The sequence below is a fragment of the Gorilla gorilla genome, chromosome 11, assembly GCF_029281585.2.
Source record: "Gorilla gorilla gorilla isolate KB3781 chromosome 11, NHGRI_mGorGor1-v2.1_pri, whole genome shotgun sequence".
Classification (NCBI taxonomy): domain Eukaryota; kingdom Metazoa; phylum Chordata; class Mammalia; order Primates; family Hominidae; genus Gorilla; species Gorilla gorilla.
In genome coordinates, this window is record NC_073235.2 from 14,847,072 (window position 1) to 14,866,757 (window position 19,686).

Sequence of the window (19,686 nt, forward strand, 5' to 3'; positions counted from 1 at the left end):
CCGCCATCTCTGTAAACATGAAAATATCTACACGGACATCTCTATAAACATGGAAATATCTACACCGACATCTGTATGAACATGGAAATATCTACACCGCCATCTCTATAAACGTGGAAATATCTACACTGCTATCTGTATGAACTTGGAAATATCTACACTGCTATCTGTATAAAATTGAAAATATCTACACCACTATCTCTATAAACATGGAAATATCGACACCGCTATCTGTATAAACATGGAAATATCTTCACCGCTATCTGTGTATAGGTGGAAATATCTACAATGCTGTCTCTATAAACTTTGAAATAACTACACAACTATCTCTATAAACATGGAAATATCTAGACTGCCATCTCTATAAACATGGAAATATCTACACCACCATGTGTATAAACATGGAAATATCTATACCGCTATCTGCATAAACATGGAAATATCTACACCGCCATCTCTATGAACATGGAAATATCTACACCGCCATCTGAAAGAACATGGAAATATTTACACCGCCATCTGTATGAACATGTGAATATCTAAACCGCCATCTGTATGAACATGGAAATATCTACACCGCTATCTGTATGAACATGGAAATATCTACACCGCTATCTGTATGAAAATGGAAATATCTACACCGCTATCTGTATGAACATGGAAATATCTACAATGCTATCTGTATGAACATGCAAATATCTACACAGCTATCTGTATATCAGTGGAAATATCTACTATGCTATTTCTATAAACATGGAAATAACTACACTGCTATCTGTATAAACATGGAAATATCTACACCGCCATCTCTATGTACATGTAAATATCTACACCGCCATCTGTATGAACATGGAAATATCTACACCGCTAACTGTATGAACATGGAAATATCTACACCGCTATCTGTATGAACATGGAAATATCTACACCGTTATCTGTATGAACATGGAAATATCTACACCGCTATCTGTATGAACATGGAAATATCTACACAGCTATCTATACGAACATAGAAATATCTACACCGCTATCTGTATGAATATGGAAATATCTACACAGCTATCTGTATATCAATGGAAATATCTACACTGCTATCTCTATAAACATGGAAATAGCTACACTGCTATCTGTATAAACATGCAAATAACTACACCGCCACCTGTATGAACATGGAAATACCTACACTGCCATCCGTACGAACATGTAAATATCTACACCGCCATCTGTATGAACATGGAAATATCTACAGCGCTAACTGTATGAACATGGAAATATCTACACCGCTATCTGTATGAACATGGAAATACCTACACCGCTATCTGTATGAACATGGAAATATCTACACCGCTATCTGTATGAACATAGAAATATCTACACCGCTATCTGTATGAACAGGGAAATATCTACACCGCTATCTGTATGAACATGCAAATATCTACACAGCTATCTGTATATCAATGGAAATATCTACACGGCAATCTCCATAAACATGGAAATAACTACACTGCCATCTCTATGAACATGGAAATATCTACACCGCCATTTTTATGAACATGGAAATATCTACACCGCCATCTCTATGAACATGGAAATATCTACACCGCCATTTTTATGAACATGGAAATATCTACACCGCTATCTGTATGTAGATAGAAATATCTACACTGCTATCTGTACGAACATGAAAATATCTACACCGCTATCTGTATGAACATGGAAATATCTACACTGCCATCCGTACGAACATGGAAAAATCTACACCGCCATCTGTATGAACATGGAAATATCTACACCGCCATATCTATAAAAGTGGAAATATCTACACCGCTATCTGTATGAACTTGGAAATATCTACACTGATATCTGTATAAAATTGGAATTATCTACACCACTATCTCTATAAACATGGAAATATCTACACTGCTATCTGTATAAACATGGAAATATCTACACCGCTATCTGAATAAACATGGAAATATCTTCACCGCTATCTGCATAAACATGGAAATATCTACAACGCTGTCTCTATAAACTTGGAAATAACTACACCACTATCTCTATAAACATGGAAATATCTAGACCGCCATCTCTATAAACATGGAAATATCTACACCACCATCTGTATAAACATGGAAATATCTATACCGCTATCTGCATAAACATGGAAATATCTACACCGCCATCTCTATGAACATGGAAATATCTACACCGCCATCTGTGCGAACATGGAAATATCTACACCGATATCTGTATGAACATGCAAATATCTACACAGCTATCTGTATATCAATGGCAACATCTACACTGCTATCTCTATATACATGGAAATAACTACACTGCTATCTGTATAAACATGGAAATACCTACACCGCCATCTCTATGAACATTGAAATATCTACACCGCCATCTGTATGAACATGGAAATATCTACACCGCTAACTGTATGAACATGGAAATATCTACACCGCTATCTGTATGAACATGGAAATATCTACACCGTTATCTGTATGAACATGGAAATATCTACACCGCTATCTGTATGAACATGGAAATATCTACACCGCTATCTATACGAACATAGAAATATCTACACCGCTATCTGTATGAACATGGAAATATCTACACAGCTATCTGTATAAAATTGGAATTATCTACACCACTATCTCTATAAACATGGAAATATCTACACTGCTATCTGTATAAACATGGAAATATCTACACCGCTATCTGTATAAACATGGAAAAAGCTTCACCGCTATCTGAATAAACATGGAAATAACTACAACGCTGTCTCTATAAACTTGGAAATAACTACACCACTATCTCTACAAACATGGAAATATCTAGACCGCCATCTCTATAAACATGGAAATATCTACACCACCATCTGTATAAACATGGAAATATCTATACCGCTATCAGCATAAACATTGATATATCTACACAGACATCTCTATGAACATGAAAATATCTACACCGACATCTGTACGAACATGGAAATATCTACACCGCCATCTGTATGAACATGTAAATATCTACACAGTCATCTGTATGAACATGGAAATATCTACACCGCTAACTGTATGAACATGGAAATATCTACACAGCTATCTCTATGAACATGGAAATATCTACTCCGCTAACTGTATGAACTTGGAAATATGTACACCGCTATCTGTATGAACATGGAAATATCTACACCGCTATCTGTATGAACATGGAAATATCTACACCGCTATCTGTATGAACATGCAAATATCTACACAGCTATATGTATATCAACGGCAACATCTACACTGCTATCTCTATAAACATGGAAATAACTACACTGCTATCTGTATAAACATGGAAATATCTACACCGCCACCTGTATGAACATGGAAATATCTACACTGCCATCCGTACGAACATGGAAATATCTACACCGCCATCTGTATGAACATGGAAATATCTACACCGCCATATCTATAAAAGTGGAAATATCTACACCGCTATCTGTATGAACTTGGAAATATCTACACTGATATCTGTATAAAATTGGAATTATCTGCACCACTATCTCTATAAACATGGAAATATCTACACTGCTATCTTTATAAACATGGAAATATCTACACCGCTATCTGTATGAACATGGAAATATCTGCACTGCCATCAGTATGAACATGGAAATATCTACACCGCTATCTGTATGAACATGCAAATATCTACACAGCTATCTGTATATCAATGGAAATATCTACACTGCTATCTCTATAAACATGGAAATAACTACACTGCTATCTGTATAAACATGGAAATATCTACACCGCCATCTCTATGAACATGGAAATATCTACACCGCCATTTGTATGAACATGGAAATATCTACACCGCCATCTCTATGAACATGGAAATACTTACACCGCCATTTGTATGAACATGGAAATATCTACACCGCCATCTGTATGAACATGGAAATATCTTCACCGCCATCTGTATGAACATGGATATATCTACACCGGCATCTGGATGAACATGGAAATATCTACACCGCTATCTTCATGAACATGGAAATATCTACACAGCTATCTGCATATACATGGAAATATCTACACAGATTTCTCCATAAATATGGAAATAACTACAACGCTATCTCTATAAAGTTCGAAATATCTACACCGCCATCTGTATGAACATGGAAATATCTACAACGCCATCTGTACGAACATGGGCATATCTACACCGCCATCTGTATTAAGATGGAAATATCTACACCGCTATCTGTATAAACATGGAAATATCTGCCCATCTGTATAAACATGGAAATATCCGCACAGCTATCTGTATAAACATGGAAATATCTACACTGCTACCTGCATAAACATGGAAATATCCACACCGCTATCTGTGTAAACATGGAAATGTCTACACCGCTATCTGTGTAAAGATGGAAATATCTACACCGCCATCTGTGTAAACATGAAAATATCTACACCGCCATCTCTATAAACTTGGAAATATCTACACCGCCATCTGTATGAACATGGAAATATCTACACCGCCATCTCTATAAACGTGGAAATATCTACACCGCTATCGGTATGAACTTGGAAATATCTACACTGCTATCTGTATAAAATTGAAATTATCTACACACCTATCTCTATAAACATGGAAATATCTACACCGCTATCTGTATAAACATGGAAATAACTTCACCGCTATCTGTATAAACGTGGAAATATCTACAATGCTGTCTCTATAAACTTGGAAATAACTACACCATTATCTCTATAAACATGGAAATATCTAGACCGCCATCTCTATAAACATAGAAATACCTACAGCACCATCTGTATAAACATGGGAATATCTATACCACTATCTGCCTAAACATGGAAATATCTCCACCGCCATCTCTATGAACATGGAAATATCTACACCGCCATCTGTACGAACATGGAAATATCTACACCGCCATCTGTATGAACATGGAAATATCTACACCGCCATCTGTATGAACATGGAAATATCTACACGGCTAACTGTATGAACATGGAAATATCTACACTGCTATCTGTATGAACATGGAAATATCTACACCGTTATCTGTATGAACATGGAAATACCTACACCGCTATCTGTATGAACATGGAAATATCTACACCACTATCTACACGAACATAGAAATATCTACACCGCTATCTGTATGAACATGGAAATATCTACACAGCTATCTGTATATCAATGGAAATATCTACACTGCTATCTCTATAAACATGGAAATAACTACACTGCTATCTGTATAAACATGGAAATATCTACACCGCCACCTGTATGAACATGGAAATATCTACACTGCCATCTGTACGAACATGTAAATATCTACACCGCCATCTGTATGAACATGGAAATATCTACACGGCCATCTGTACGAACATGGAAATATCTACACCGCCATCTGTATGAACATGGAAATATCTACACCACCATCTGTATAAACATGTTAATATCTATACCGCTATCTGCATAAACATGGAAATATCTACACCGCCATTTCTATGAACATGGAAATATCTACACGGCCATCTGTACGAACATGGAAATATCTACACCGCCATCTGTATGAACATGGAAATATCTACACCGCCATTTGCATGAACATGGAAATATCTACACCGCTAACTGTATGAACATGGAAATATCTACACCGCTATCTGTATGAACATGGAAATATCTACACCGTTATCTGCATGAACATGGAAATATCTACACCGCTATCTGTATGAAGATGTAAATATCTACACCGCTATCTGTATGAACATGCAAATATCTACACAGCTATCTGTATACCAATGGAAATATCTACAATGCTATCTCTATAAACATGGAAATTACTGCACTGCTATCTGTATAAACATGGAAATATCTACACCGCCATCTCTATGAACATGGAAATATCTACACCGCCATTTGTATGTACATGGAAATATCTACACCGCCATCTCTATGAACATGGAAATATCTACACCGCCATTTGTATGAACATGGAAATATCTACACCGCCATCTTTATGAACATGGAAGTATCTACACCGCCATCTCTATAAACGTGGAAATAACTACATCGCTATCTGTATGAACTTGGAAATATCTACACTGCTCTCGGTATAAAATTGAAATTATCTACACCACTATCTCTATAAACATGGTAATATATACACCGCTATCTGTATAAACATGGAAATATCTACACCGCTATCTGAATAAACATGGAAATATCTTCACCGATATCTGTATAAACATGGAAATATCTAGACCGCCATCTCTATAAACATGGAAATACCTACACCACCATCTGTATAAACCTGGAAATATCTATACCGCTATCTGCATAAACATGGAAATATCTACACTGCCATCTCTATGAACATGGAAATATCTACACCGCCATCTGTACGAACATGGAAATATCTACACTGCCATCTGTATGAACATGTAAATATCTACACCGCCATCTGTATGAACACGGAAATATCTACACCGCTAACTGTATGAACTTGGAAATATATACACCGCTATCTGTATGAACATGGAAATATCTACACCGTTATCTGTATGAACATGGAAATATCTACACCGCTATCTGTATGAACATGGAAATATCTACACCACTATCTATACGAACATAGAAATATCTACACCGCTATCTGTATGAACATGGAAATATCTACACAGCTATCTATATATCAATGGAAATATCTACACTGCTATCTCTATAAACATGGAAATAACTACACTGCTATCTGTATAAACATGGAAATATCTACACCGCCACCTGTATGAACATGGAAATATCTACACTGCCATCCGTACGAACATGTAAATATCTACACCGCCATCTGTATGAACATGGAAATATCTACACCGCTAACTGTATGAACATGGAAATATCTACACCGCTATCTGTATGAACATGGAAATACCTACACCGCTATCTGTATGAACATGGAAATATCTACACCGCTATCTGTATGAACATAGAAATATCTACACTGCTATCTGTATGAACGTGGAAATATCTACACCGCTATCTGTATGAACATGGAAATATCTACACAGCTATCTGTATAGCAATGGAAATATCTACACGGCGATCTCTATAAACATGGAAATAACTACACTGGTATCTGTATAAACATGGAAATATCTACACCGCCATCTCTATGAACATGGAAATACCTACACCACCATCTGTATAAACATGTTAATATCTATACCGCTATCTGCATAAACATGGAAATATCTACACCGCCATTTCTATGAACATGGAAATATCTACACGGCCATCTGTACGAACATGGAAATATCTACACCGCCATCTGTATGAACATGGAAATATCTACACCGCCATTTGCATGAACATGGAAATATCTACACCGCTAACTGTATGAATATGGAAATATCTACACCGCTAACTGTATGAACATGGAAATATCTACACCGCTATCTGTATGAACATGGAAATATCTACACCGTTATCTGCATGAACATGGAAATATCTACACCGCTATCTGTATGAACATGGAAATATCTACACCGCTATCTGTACAAAGATGTAAATATCTACACCACTATCTGTATGAACATGCAAATATCTACACAGCTATCTGTATACCAATGGAAATATCTACACTGCTATCTCTATAAACATGAAAATTACTGCACTGCTATCTGTATAAACTTGGAATTATCTACACCGCCATCTCTATGAACATGGAAATATCTACACCGCCATTTGTATGAACATGTAAATATCTACACCGCCATCTGTATGAACATGGAAATATCTACACCACTAACTGTATGCACATGGAAATATCTACACCGCTATTGGTATGAACATGGAAATATCTACACCGCTATCTGTATGAACATGGAAATATCTACACCGCTATCTGTATGAACATGGAAATATCTGCACTGCCATCTGTATGCACATGGAAATATCTACACTGCTATCTGTATGAACATGCAAATATCTACACAGCTATCTGTATATCAATGGAAATATCTACACTGCTATCTCTATAAACATGGAAATATCTACACTGCTATCTGTATAAACATGGAAATATCTACACCGCCATCTCTATGCACATGGAAATATCTACACCGCTATTGGTATGAACATGGAAATATCTACACCGCTATCTGTATGAACATGGAAATATCTACACCGCTATCTGTATGAACATAGAAATATCTACACTGCTATCTGTATGAACGTGGAAATATCTACACCGCTATTTGTATGAACATGCAAATATCTACACAGCTATCTGTATATCAATGGAAATATCTACACGGCGATCTCTATAAACATGGAAATAACTACACTGCTATCTGTATAAACATGGAAATATCTACACCGCCACCTGTGTGAATATGGAAATATCTACACTGCCATCCGTACGAACTTGTAAATATCTACACCGCCATCTCTATGAACATGGAAATATCTACAACGCTGTCTCTATAAACTTAGACATAACTACACCACTATCTCTATAAACATGGAAATACCTACATCGCTAACTGTATGAACATGGAAATAACTACACCGCTATCTGCATGAACATGGAAATAACTACACCGCTATTTGTATGAACATGGAAATATCTACACCGCTATCTGTATTAACATGGAAATATCTACACCGCTATCTGTATGAACATGGAAATATCTACACCGCCATCTGTGTAAACATGAAAATATCTACACCGCCATCCCCATAAACATGGAAATATCTACACCACCATCTGTATAAACATGGAAATATCTATACCGCTGTCTGCATAATCATGGAAATATCTACACTGCCATTTCCATGAACATGGAAATATCTACACAGCCATCTGTATGAACATGTAATTATCTACACCGCCATCTGTAGGAACATGGAAATATCTACACGGCCAACTGTATGAACATGGAAATATCTACACCGCTATCTGTATGAACATGGAAATATCTACACCACCATCTGTATGAACATGGAAATGTCTACACCGCTAACTGAACATGGAAATATCTACACCGCTATCTCTACGAACAAGAAAATATCTACATCGCTATCTGTATCAACATGGAAATATCTACACCGCTATCTGTACGAACATGGAAATATCTACACCGCTATCTGTATGAACACGCACATATCTACACAGCTATCTGTATATCAATGGAAATATCTACACTGCTATCTCTATAAACACGGAAATAACTAAACTGCTATCTGTATAAACATGGAAATATCTACAACGCCACCTGTATGAACATGGAAATATCTACACTGCCATCCATACGAACATGGAAATATGTACACCGCCATCTCTATGAACATGTAAATATCTACACCGCCATCTCTATAAACGTGGAAATATCTACACCGCTATCGGTATGAACCTGGAAATATCTAAACTGCTATCTGTAAAAAATTGAAATTATCTACAAACCTATCTCTATAAACATGGAAATATCTACACTGTTATCTGTATAAACATGAAAATATCTACACCGCTATCTGTACAAACATGGAAATATCTTCACCGATATCTGTATAAGCATGGAAATATCTACAATGCTGTCTCTATAAACTTGGAAATAACTACACCAATATCTCTATAAACATGGAAATATCTAGACAGCCATCTCAATAAACATGGAAATTCCTACAGCACCATCTGTATAAACTTGGGAATATCTATACCACTATCTGCATAAACATGGAAATATCTACACTGCCATCTCTATGAACATGGAAATATCTACACCGCCATCTCCATGAACATGGAAATATCTACACCGCCATCTGTATGAACATGGAAATATCTACACCGCCATCTGTATGAACATGTAAATATCTACACCACCATCTGTATGAACATGGAAATATCTACACCGCTAACTGTATGAACATGGAAATATCTACACCGCTATCTGTATGAACATGGAAATCTCTACACCGCTATCTATACGAACATAGAAATATCTACACCGCTATCTGTATGAACATGGAAATATCTACACAGCTATCTGTATATCAATGGAAATATCTACACTGCTATCTCTATAAACATGGAAATAACTACACTGCTCTCTGTATAAACATGGAAATATCTACACCGCCACCTGTATGAACATGGAAATATCTACACTGCCATCCGTACGAACATGTAAATATCTACACCGCCATCTGTATGAACATAGAAATATCTACACCGCTAACTGTATGAACATGGAAATATCTACACCGCTATCTGTATGAACATGGAAATACCTACACCGCTATCAGTTTGAACATGGAAATATCTACACCGCTATCTGTATGAACATAAAAATATCTACAACGCCATCTCTATGAACATGGAAATAGCTACACTGCCATTTGTATGAACACGGAAACATTTTCTCCGCCATCTGTGTGAACATGGATATATCTTCACCACCATCTGTATGAACATGGATATATCTACACCGGCATCTGGATGAACATGGAAATATCTACAGCACTATCTGCATGAACATTGAAATATCTACACAGCTATCTGCATATATATGGAAATATCTACACAGATTTCTCTATAAATGTGGAAATAACTACAGTGCTATCTCTATAAACTTCAAAATATCTACACCGCCATCTGTATGAACATGGAAATATCTACACCGCCAACTGAACGAACATGGACATATCTACACCGCCATCAGTATTAAGATGGAAATATCTACACCGCTATCTGTATAAACATGGAAATATCTGCCCATCTGCATAAACAAGGAAATATCCGCACCGCTATCTGTATAAACATGGAAATATCTACACCGCTATCTGCATAAACATTTAAATATCCACACCGCTATCTATGTAAACATGGAAATGTCTACACCGCTATCTGCGTAAACATGGAAATATCTACACCGCCATCTGTGTAAACATGAAAATATCTACACCACCATCTCTATAAACATGGAAATATCTACACCGCCATCTGTATGAACATGGAAATATCTACACCGCCATCTATATAAACGTGGAAATATCTACACCGCTATCTGCATGAACTTGGAAATATCTACACCGCTATCTGTTTGAACATGGAAATATCTGCACCGCTATCTGTATGAACATGGAAATATCTACACCGCTATCTGTATGAACATGGAAATATCTACACCGCTATCTCTTTAAAAATGGAAATATCTACACCGCTATCTGTATAAACATGGAAATACCTTCACCGCTATCTGCATAAACATGGAAATATCTACAACGCTGTCTCTATAAACTTGGAAATAACTACACCACTATCTCTATAAACATGGAAATATCTAGACCGCCATCTCTATAAACATGGAAATATCTACACCACCATCTGTATAAACATGGAAATATCTATACCTCTATCTGCATAAACATGCAAATATCTACACCGCCATCTCTATGAACATGGAAATATCTACACCGCCATCTGTACGAACATGGAAATATCTACACCGCCATCTGTATGAACGTGTATATATCTACACCACCATCTGTAAACATTGAAATATCTACACCGCTAACTGTATGAACATGGAAATATCTGCACCGCTATCTGTATGAACATGGAAATATCTCCACCGCCATCTCTATGAACATGGAAATATCTACACCGCCATTTGTATGAACATGGAAATATCTACACCACCATCTGTATGAACATGGAAATACCTTCACCGCCATCTGTATGAACATGGATATATCTACACCGGCATCTGGATGAACATGGAAATATCTACACCGCTATCTGCATGAACATGGAAATATCTACTCTGTTATCTGCATATACATGGAAATATCTACACAGATTTCTCTATAAATATGGAAATAACTACAGCGCTATCTCTATAAACTTCGAAATATCTACACCACCATCTGTATTAACAGGGAAATATGTACAACGCCATCTGTACGAACATGGACATACCTACACCACCATCTGTATTAAGATGGAAATGTTTACACCGCTATCTGCATAAACATGGAAATATCTGCCCAACTATCTGTATAAACATGGAAATATCCGCACCGCTATCTGTATAAACATGGAAATATCTACACCGCTATCTGCATAAACATGGAAATATCCACACCGCTATCTGTGTAAACATGGAAATGTCTACACCGCCATCTGTGTAAACACGGAAATATCTACACCTCCATCTGTGTAAACATGAAAATATCTACACCGCCATCTCTATAAACATGGAAATATCCACACCGCCATCTGTATGAACATGGAAATATCTACACCGCCATCTCTATAAACGTGGAAATATCTACACCGCTATCTGTATGAATTTGGAAATATCTACAATGCTATCAGTATAAAATTGGAATTATCTACACGACTATCTCTATAAACATGGAAATATCTACACTGCTATCTGTATAAACATGGAAATATCTACACCGCTATCCGTATAAACATGGAAATATCTTCACGCTATCTGAATAAACATGGAAATATCTACACTGCTATCTGTATAAACATGGAAATATCTTCACCGCTATCTGTATAAACATGGAAATATCTAAAACGCTATCTCTGTATACTTGGAAATAACTACACCACTATCTCTACAAACATGGAAATATCTAGACCGCCATCTCTATAAACATGGAAATAACTACACCACCGTCTGTATAAACCTGGAAATATCTATACCGCTATCTGCATAAACATGGAAATATCTACACCGCTATCTCTATGAACATGAAAATATCTACACCGACATCTGTACGAACATGGAAATATCTACACCGCCATCTGTATGAACATGTAAATATCTACATGGCCATCTGTATGAAGATGGAAATATCTACACCGCTAACTGTATGAACATGGAAATATCTACACCGCTATCTGTATGAACATGGAAATTTCTACTCCGCTAACTGTATGAACTTGGAAATATCTACACAGCTATCTGTATGAACATGGAAATATCTACACCGCTATCTGCATGAACATGGAAATATCTACACAGCTATCTGCATATACATGGAAATATCTACACAGATTTCTCTATAAATATGGAAATAACTACAGCGCTATCTCTATAAACTTTGAAATATCTACACCGCCATCTGTATGAATATGGAAATATCTACACCGCCATCTGTACGAACATGGACATATCTACACAGCCTTCTTCATTAAGATGGAAATATCTACACCGCTATCTGTATAAACATGGAAATATCTGCCCATCTGTATAAACATGGAAATATCCGCACCGCTATCTGTATAAACTTGTAAATATCTACACCGTTATCTGCATAAACATGGAAATATCCACACCGCTATCTGTGTAAACATGGAAATGTCTACACCGCTATCTGTGTAAACGTGGAAATATCTACACCGCCATCTGTGTGAACATGTAAATATCTACACCGCCATCTGTATGAACATGGAAATATCTACTCCACTAACTTTATGAACATGGAAATATCTACACCGCTGTCTGTATGAACATGGAAATATCTACACCGTTATCTGTATGAACATGGAAATACCTACACCGCTATCTGTATGAACATGGAAATATCTACACCGCTATCTGTACGAACAAGGAAATATCTACATCGCTATCTGTATGAACATGCAAATATCTACACAGCTATCTGTATATCAATGGAAATATCTACACTGCTATCTCTATAAACATGGAAATAACTACACTGTTATCTGTATAAACATGGAAATATCTACACCGCCACCTGTATGAACATGGAAATATCTACACCGCTATCAGAATGAACTTTGAAATATCTACATTGCTATCTGTATAAAATTGGAATTATCTACACCACAATCTCTATAAACATGGAAATATCTACACTGCTATCTGTATAAACATGGAAATATCTACACCGCTATCTGTATAAACATGGAAATATCTTCACCGCTATCTGCATAAACATGGAAATATCTAGAACGCTGTCTCTATAAACTTGGAAATAACTACACCACTATCTCTATAAACATGGAAATATCTAGACCACCATCTCTATAAACATGGAAATATCTACACCACCATCTGTATAAACATGGATATATCTGTACCGCTATCTGCATAAACATGCAAATATCTACACCGCCATCTCTATGAACGTGGAAATATCTACACCGCCATCTGTACGAACATGGAAATATCTACACCGCCATCTGTATGAACATGTAAATATCTACACCACCATCTGTATGAACATGGAAATATCTACACCGCTAACTGTATGAACATGGAAATATCTGCACCGCTATCTGTATGAACATGGAAATATCTACACCGCTATCTGTTTGAATATGGAAATATCTGCACCGCTATCTGTATGAATATGGAAATATCTGCACCGCTATCTGTATGAACATGGAAATATCTACACCGCTATCTCTTTAAACATGGAAATATCTACACCGCTATCTGTATGAACATGGAAATATGTACACCGATATCTATATGAACATGCAAATATCTACACAGCTATCTGTATATCAGTGGAAATATTTACTATGCTATCTCTATAAACATGGAAATATCTACACTGCTATCTGTATAAACATGGAAATATCTACACCGCCATCTCTATGAACATTGAAATATCTACACCGCCATTTGTATGAACATGGAAATATCTACACCACCATCTGTATGAACATGGAAATATCTTCACCGCCATCTGTATGAATATGGATATATCTACACCGGCATCTGGATGAATATGGAAATATCTACACCGCTATCTGCATGAACATGGGAATATCTACACTGTTATCTGCATATACATGGAAATATCTACACAGATTTCTCTATAAATATGGAAATAACTACAGCGCTATCTCTATAAACTTCGAAATATCTACACCAACATCTGTATTAACAGGGAAATACGTACAACGCCATCTGTACGAACATGGACATACCTACACCACCATCTGTATTAAGATGGAAATATCTACACCGCTATCTGTATAAACATGGAAATATCTGCCCAACTATCTGTATAAACATGGAAATATCCGCACCGCTATTAGTATAAACATGGAAATATCTACACCACTATCTGCATAAACATGGAAATATCCACACCGCTATCTGTGTAAACATGGAAATGTCTACACCGCTATCTGTGTAAACACGGAAATATCTACACATCCATCTGTGTAAACATGAAAATATCTACACCGAAATCTCTATAAACATGGAAATATCCCCACCGCCATCTGTGTGAACATGGAAATAACTCCACCGCCATCTCTATAAACGTGGAAATATCTACACCGCTATCTGTATGAATTTGGAAAAATCTACAATGCTGTCAGTATAAAATTGGAATTATCTACACGACTATCTCTATAAACATGGAAATATCTACACTGCTATCTGTATAAACATGGAAATATCTACACCACTATCTGTATAAACATGGAAATATCTTCACTGCTATCTGAATAAACATGGAAATATCTACACCGCTATCTGTATAAACATGGAAATATCTTCACCGCTATCTGTATAAACATGGAAATATCTAAAACGCTGTCTCTATAAACTTGGAAATAACTACACCACTATCTCTACAAACATGGAAATATCTGGACCGCCATCTCTATAAACATTTAAATATCTACACCACCGTCTGTATAAACATGGAAATATCTATACCGCTATCTGCATAAACATGGAAATATCTACACCGCCATCTCTATGAACATGAAAATATCTACACCACCATCTGTACGAACATGGAAATATCTACACCGCCATCTGTATGAACATGTAAATATCTACACGGCCATCTGTATGAACATGGAAATATCTACACCGCTAACTGTATGAACATGGAAATATCTAAACCGCTATCTGTATGAACATGGAAATTTCTACTCCGCTAACTGTATGAACTTGGAAATATCTACACAGCTATCTGTATGAACATGGAAATATCTACACCGCTATCTGTACGAACATGGAAATATCTACACCGCTATCAGTATGAACATGCAAATATCTACACAGCTATCTGTATATCAATGGGAATATCTACACTGCTATCTCTATAAACATGGAAATAACTACACTGCTATTTGTATAAACATGTAAATATCTACACCGCCACCCGTATGAACATGGAAATATCTACACTGCCATCCGTACGAACATGGAAATATCTACACCGCCACCCGTATGAACATGGAAATATCTACACCGTTATCTGTATGAACGTGGAAATACCTACACCGCTATCTGTATGAACATGGAAATATCTACACCGCTATCTGTATGAACATGCAAATATCTACACAGCTATCTGTATGAACATGCAAATATCTACACAGCTATCTGTATATCAACGGCAACATCTACACTGCTATCTCTATAAACATGGAAATAACTACACTGCTATCTGTATAAACATGGAAATATCTACACCGCCATCTCTATGAACAGAGAAATATCAACAACGCCATTTGTATGAACTTGGAAATATCTCCACCGCCATCTCTATGAACATGGAAATATCTACACCGCCATTTGTACGAACATGGAAATATCTACACCGCCATCTGTATGAACATGAATATATCTACACCGACATCTGGATGAACTTGGAAATATCTACACCGCTGTCTGCATGAACATGGAAATATCTACACAGCTATCTGCATATACATGGAAATATCTACACCGATTTCTCTATAAATATGGAAATAACTACAGCGCTATCTCTATAAACTTCGAAATATCTACACCGCCATCTGTATGAACATGCAAATATCTACACAGCTATCTGTATATCAATGGCAACATCAACACTGCTATCTCTATAAACATGGAAATAACTACACTGCTATCTGTATAAACATGGAAATATCTACACCGCCATCTCTATGAACAGGGAAATATCTACACCGCCATTTCTATGAACATGGAAATATCTACACCGCCATCTCTATGAACATGGAAATATCTACACCGCCATTTTTATGAACATGGAAATATCTACACCGCCATCTGTATGAACATGGAAATACCTTCACCGCCATCTGTATGAACATGGATATATCTACACCGACATCTGGATGAACATGGAAATATCTACACCGCTGTCTGCATGAACATGGAAATATCTGCACAGCTATCAGCATATGCATGGAAATATCTACAAAGATTTCTCTATAAATATGGAAATTACAGCGCTATCTCTATAAACTTCGAAATATCAACACCGCCATCTGTATGAACATGGAAATATCTACACCGCCATCTGTACTAACATGGACATATCTACACCGCCATCTGTATTAAGACGGAAATATCTACACCGCTATCTGTATAAACATGGAAATATCTGCCCATCTGTATAAACATGGAAATATCTGCACCGCTATCTGTATAAACATGGAAATATCTACACCGCTATCTGCATAAACATGGAAATATACACACCGCTATCTGTGTAAACATGGAAATGTCTACACCGCTATCTGTGTAAACATGGAAATATCTACACCGCCATCTGTGTAAACATGAAAATATCTACACCGCCATCTCTATAAACATGGAAATATCTACACCGCCATTTGTATGAACATGGAAATATCTACACCGCCATCTCTATAAACGTGGAAATATCTACACCGCTATCTGTATGAATTTGGAAATATCTACAATGCTATCAGTATAAAATTGGAATTATCTACACCACTATCTCTATAAACATGGAAATATCTACACTGCTATCTGTATAAACATGGAAATATCTACACCGCTATCTGTATAAACATGGAAAAACCTTCACCGCTATCTGAATAAACATGGAAATAACTACAACGCTGTCTCTATAAACTTGGAAATAACTACACCACTATCTCTACAAACATGGAAATATCTAGACCGCCATCTCTATAAACATGGAAATATCTACACCACCATCTGTATAAACATGGAAATATCTATACCGCTATCAGCATAAACATTGATATATCTACACAGCCATCTCTATGAACATGAAAATATCTACACCGACATCTGTATGAACATGGAAATATCTACAACGCCATCTGTATGAACATGTAAATATCTCCACGGTCATCTGTATGAACATGGAAATATCTACACCGCTATCTCTATGAACATGGAAATATCTACTCCGCTAACTGTATGAACTTGGAAATATGTACACCGCTATTTGTATGAACATGGAAATATCTACACCGTTATCTGTATGAACGTGGAAATACCTACACCGCTATCTGTATGAACATGGAAATATCTTCACCGCTATCTGTATGAACATGGAAATATCTACACCGCTATCTGTATGAACATGCAAATATCTACACAGCTATCTGTATATCAACGGCAACATCTACACTGCTATCTCTATAAACATGGAAATAACTACACTGCTATCTGTATAAACATGGAAATATCTACACCGCCACCTGTATGAACATGGAAATATCTACACTGCCATCCGTACGAACATGGAAATATCTACACCGCCATCTGTATGAACATGGAAATATCTACACCGCCATATCTATAAAAGTGGAAATATATACACTGCTATCTGTATGAACTTGGAAATATCTACACTGATATCTGTATAAAATTGGAATTATCTAAACCAATATCTCTATAAACATGGAAATATCTACACTGCTATCTGTATAAACATGGAAATATCTACACCGCTATCTGAATAAACATGGAAATATCTTCACCGCTATCTGCATAAACATGGAAATATCTACAACTGTGTCTCTATAAACTTGGAAATAACTACACCACTATCTCTATAAACATGGAAATATCTAGACCGCCATCTCTATAAACATGGAAATATCTACACCACCATCTGTATAAACATGGAAATATCTATACCGCTATCTGCATAAACATGGAAATATCTACACCGCCATCTCTATGAACATGGAAATATCTACACCGCCATCTGTACGAACATGGAAATATCTACACCGCCATCTGTATGAACATGTAAATATCTACACCACCATCTGTATGAACATGGAAATATCTACACAGCTAACTGTATGAACATGGAAATATCTGCACCGCAATCTGTATGAACATGGAAATATCTACACCGCTATCTGAACATGGAAATATCTGCACCGCTATCTGTATGAACATGGAAATATCTACACCGCTATCTCTATAAAAATGGAAATATCTACACCGCTATCTGTATGAACATGGAAATATCTACACCGCTATCTGTATGAACATGGAAATATCTACACTGCCATCCGTACGAACATGGAAATATCTACACCGCCATCTGTATGAACATGGAAATATCTACACCGCCATATCTATAAAAGTGGAAATATCTACACCGCTATCTGTATGAACTTGGAAATATCTACACTGACATCTGTATAAAATTGGAATTATCTACACCACTATCTCTATAAACATGGAAATATCTACACCGCTATCTGAATAAACATGGAAATATCTTCACCGCTATCTGCATAAACATGGAAATATCTACAACGCTGTCTCTATAAACTTGGAAATAACTACACCACTATCTCTATAAACATGGAAATATCTAGACCGC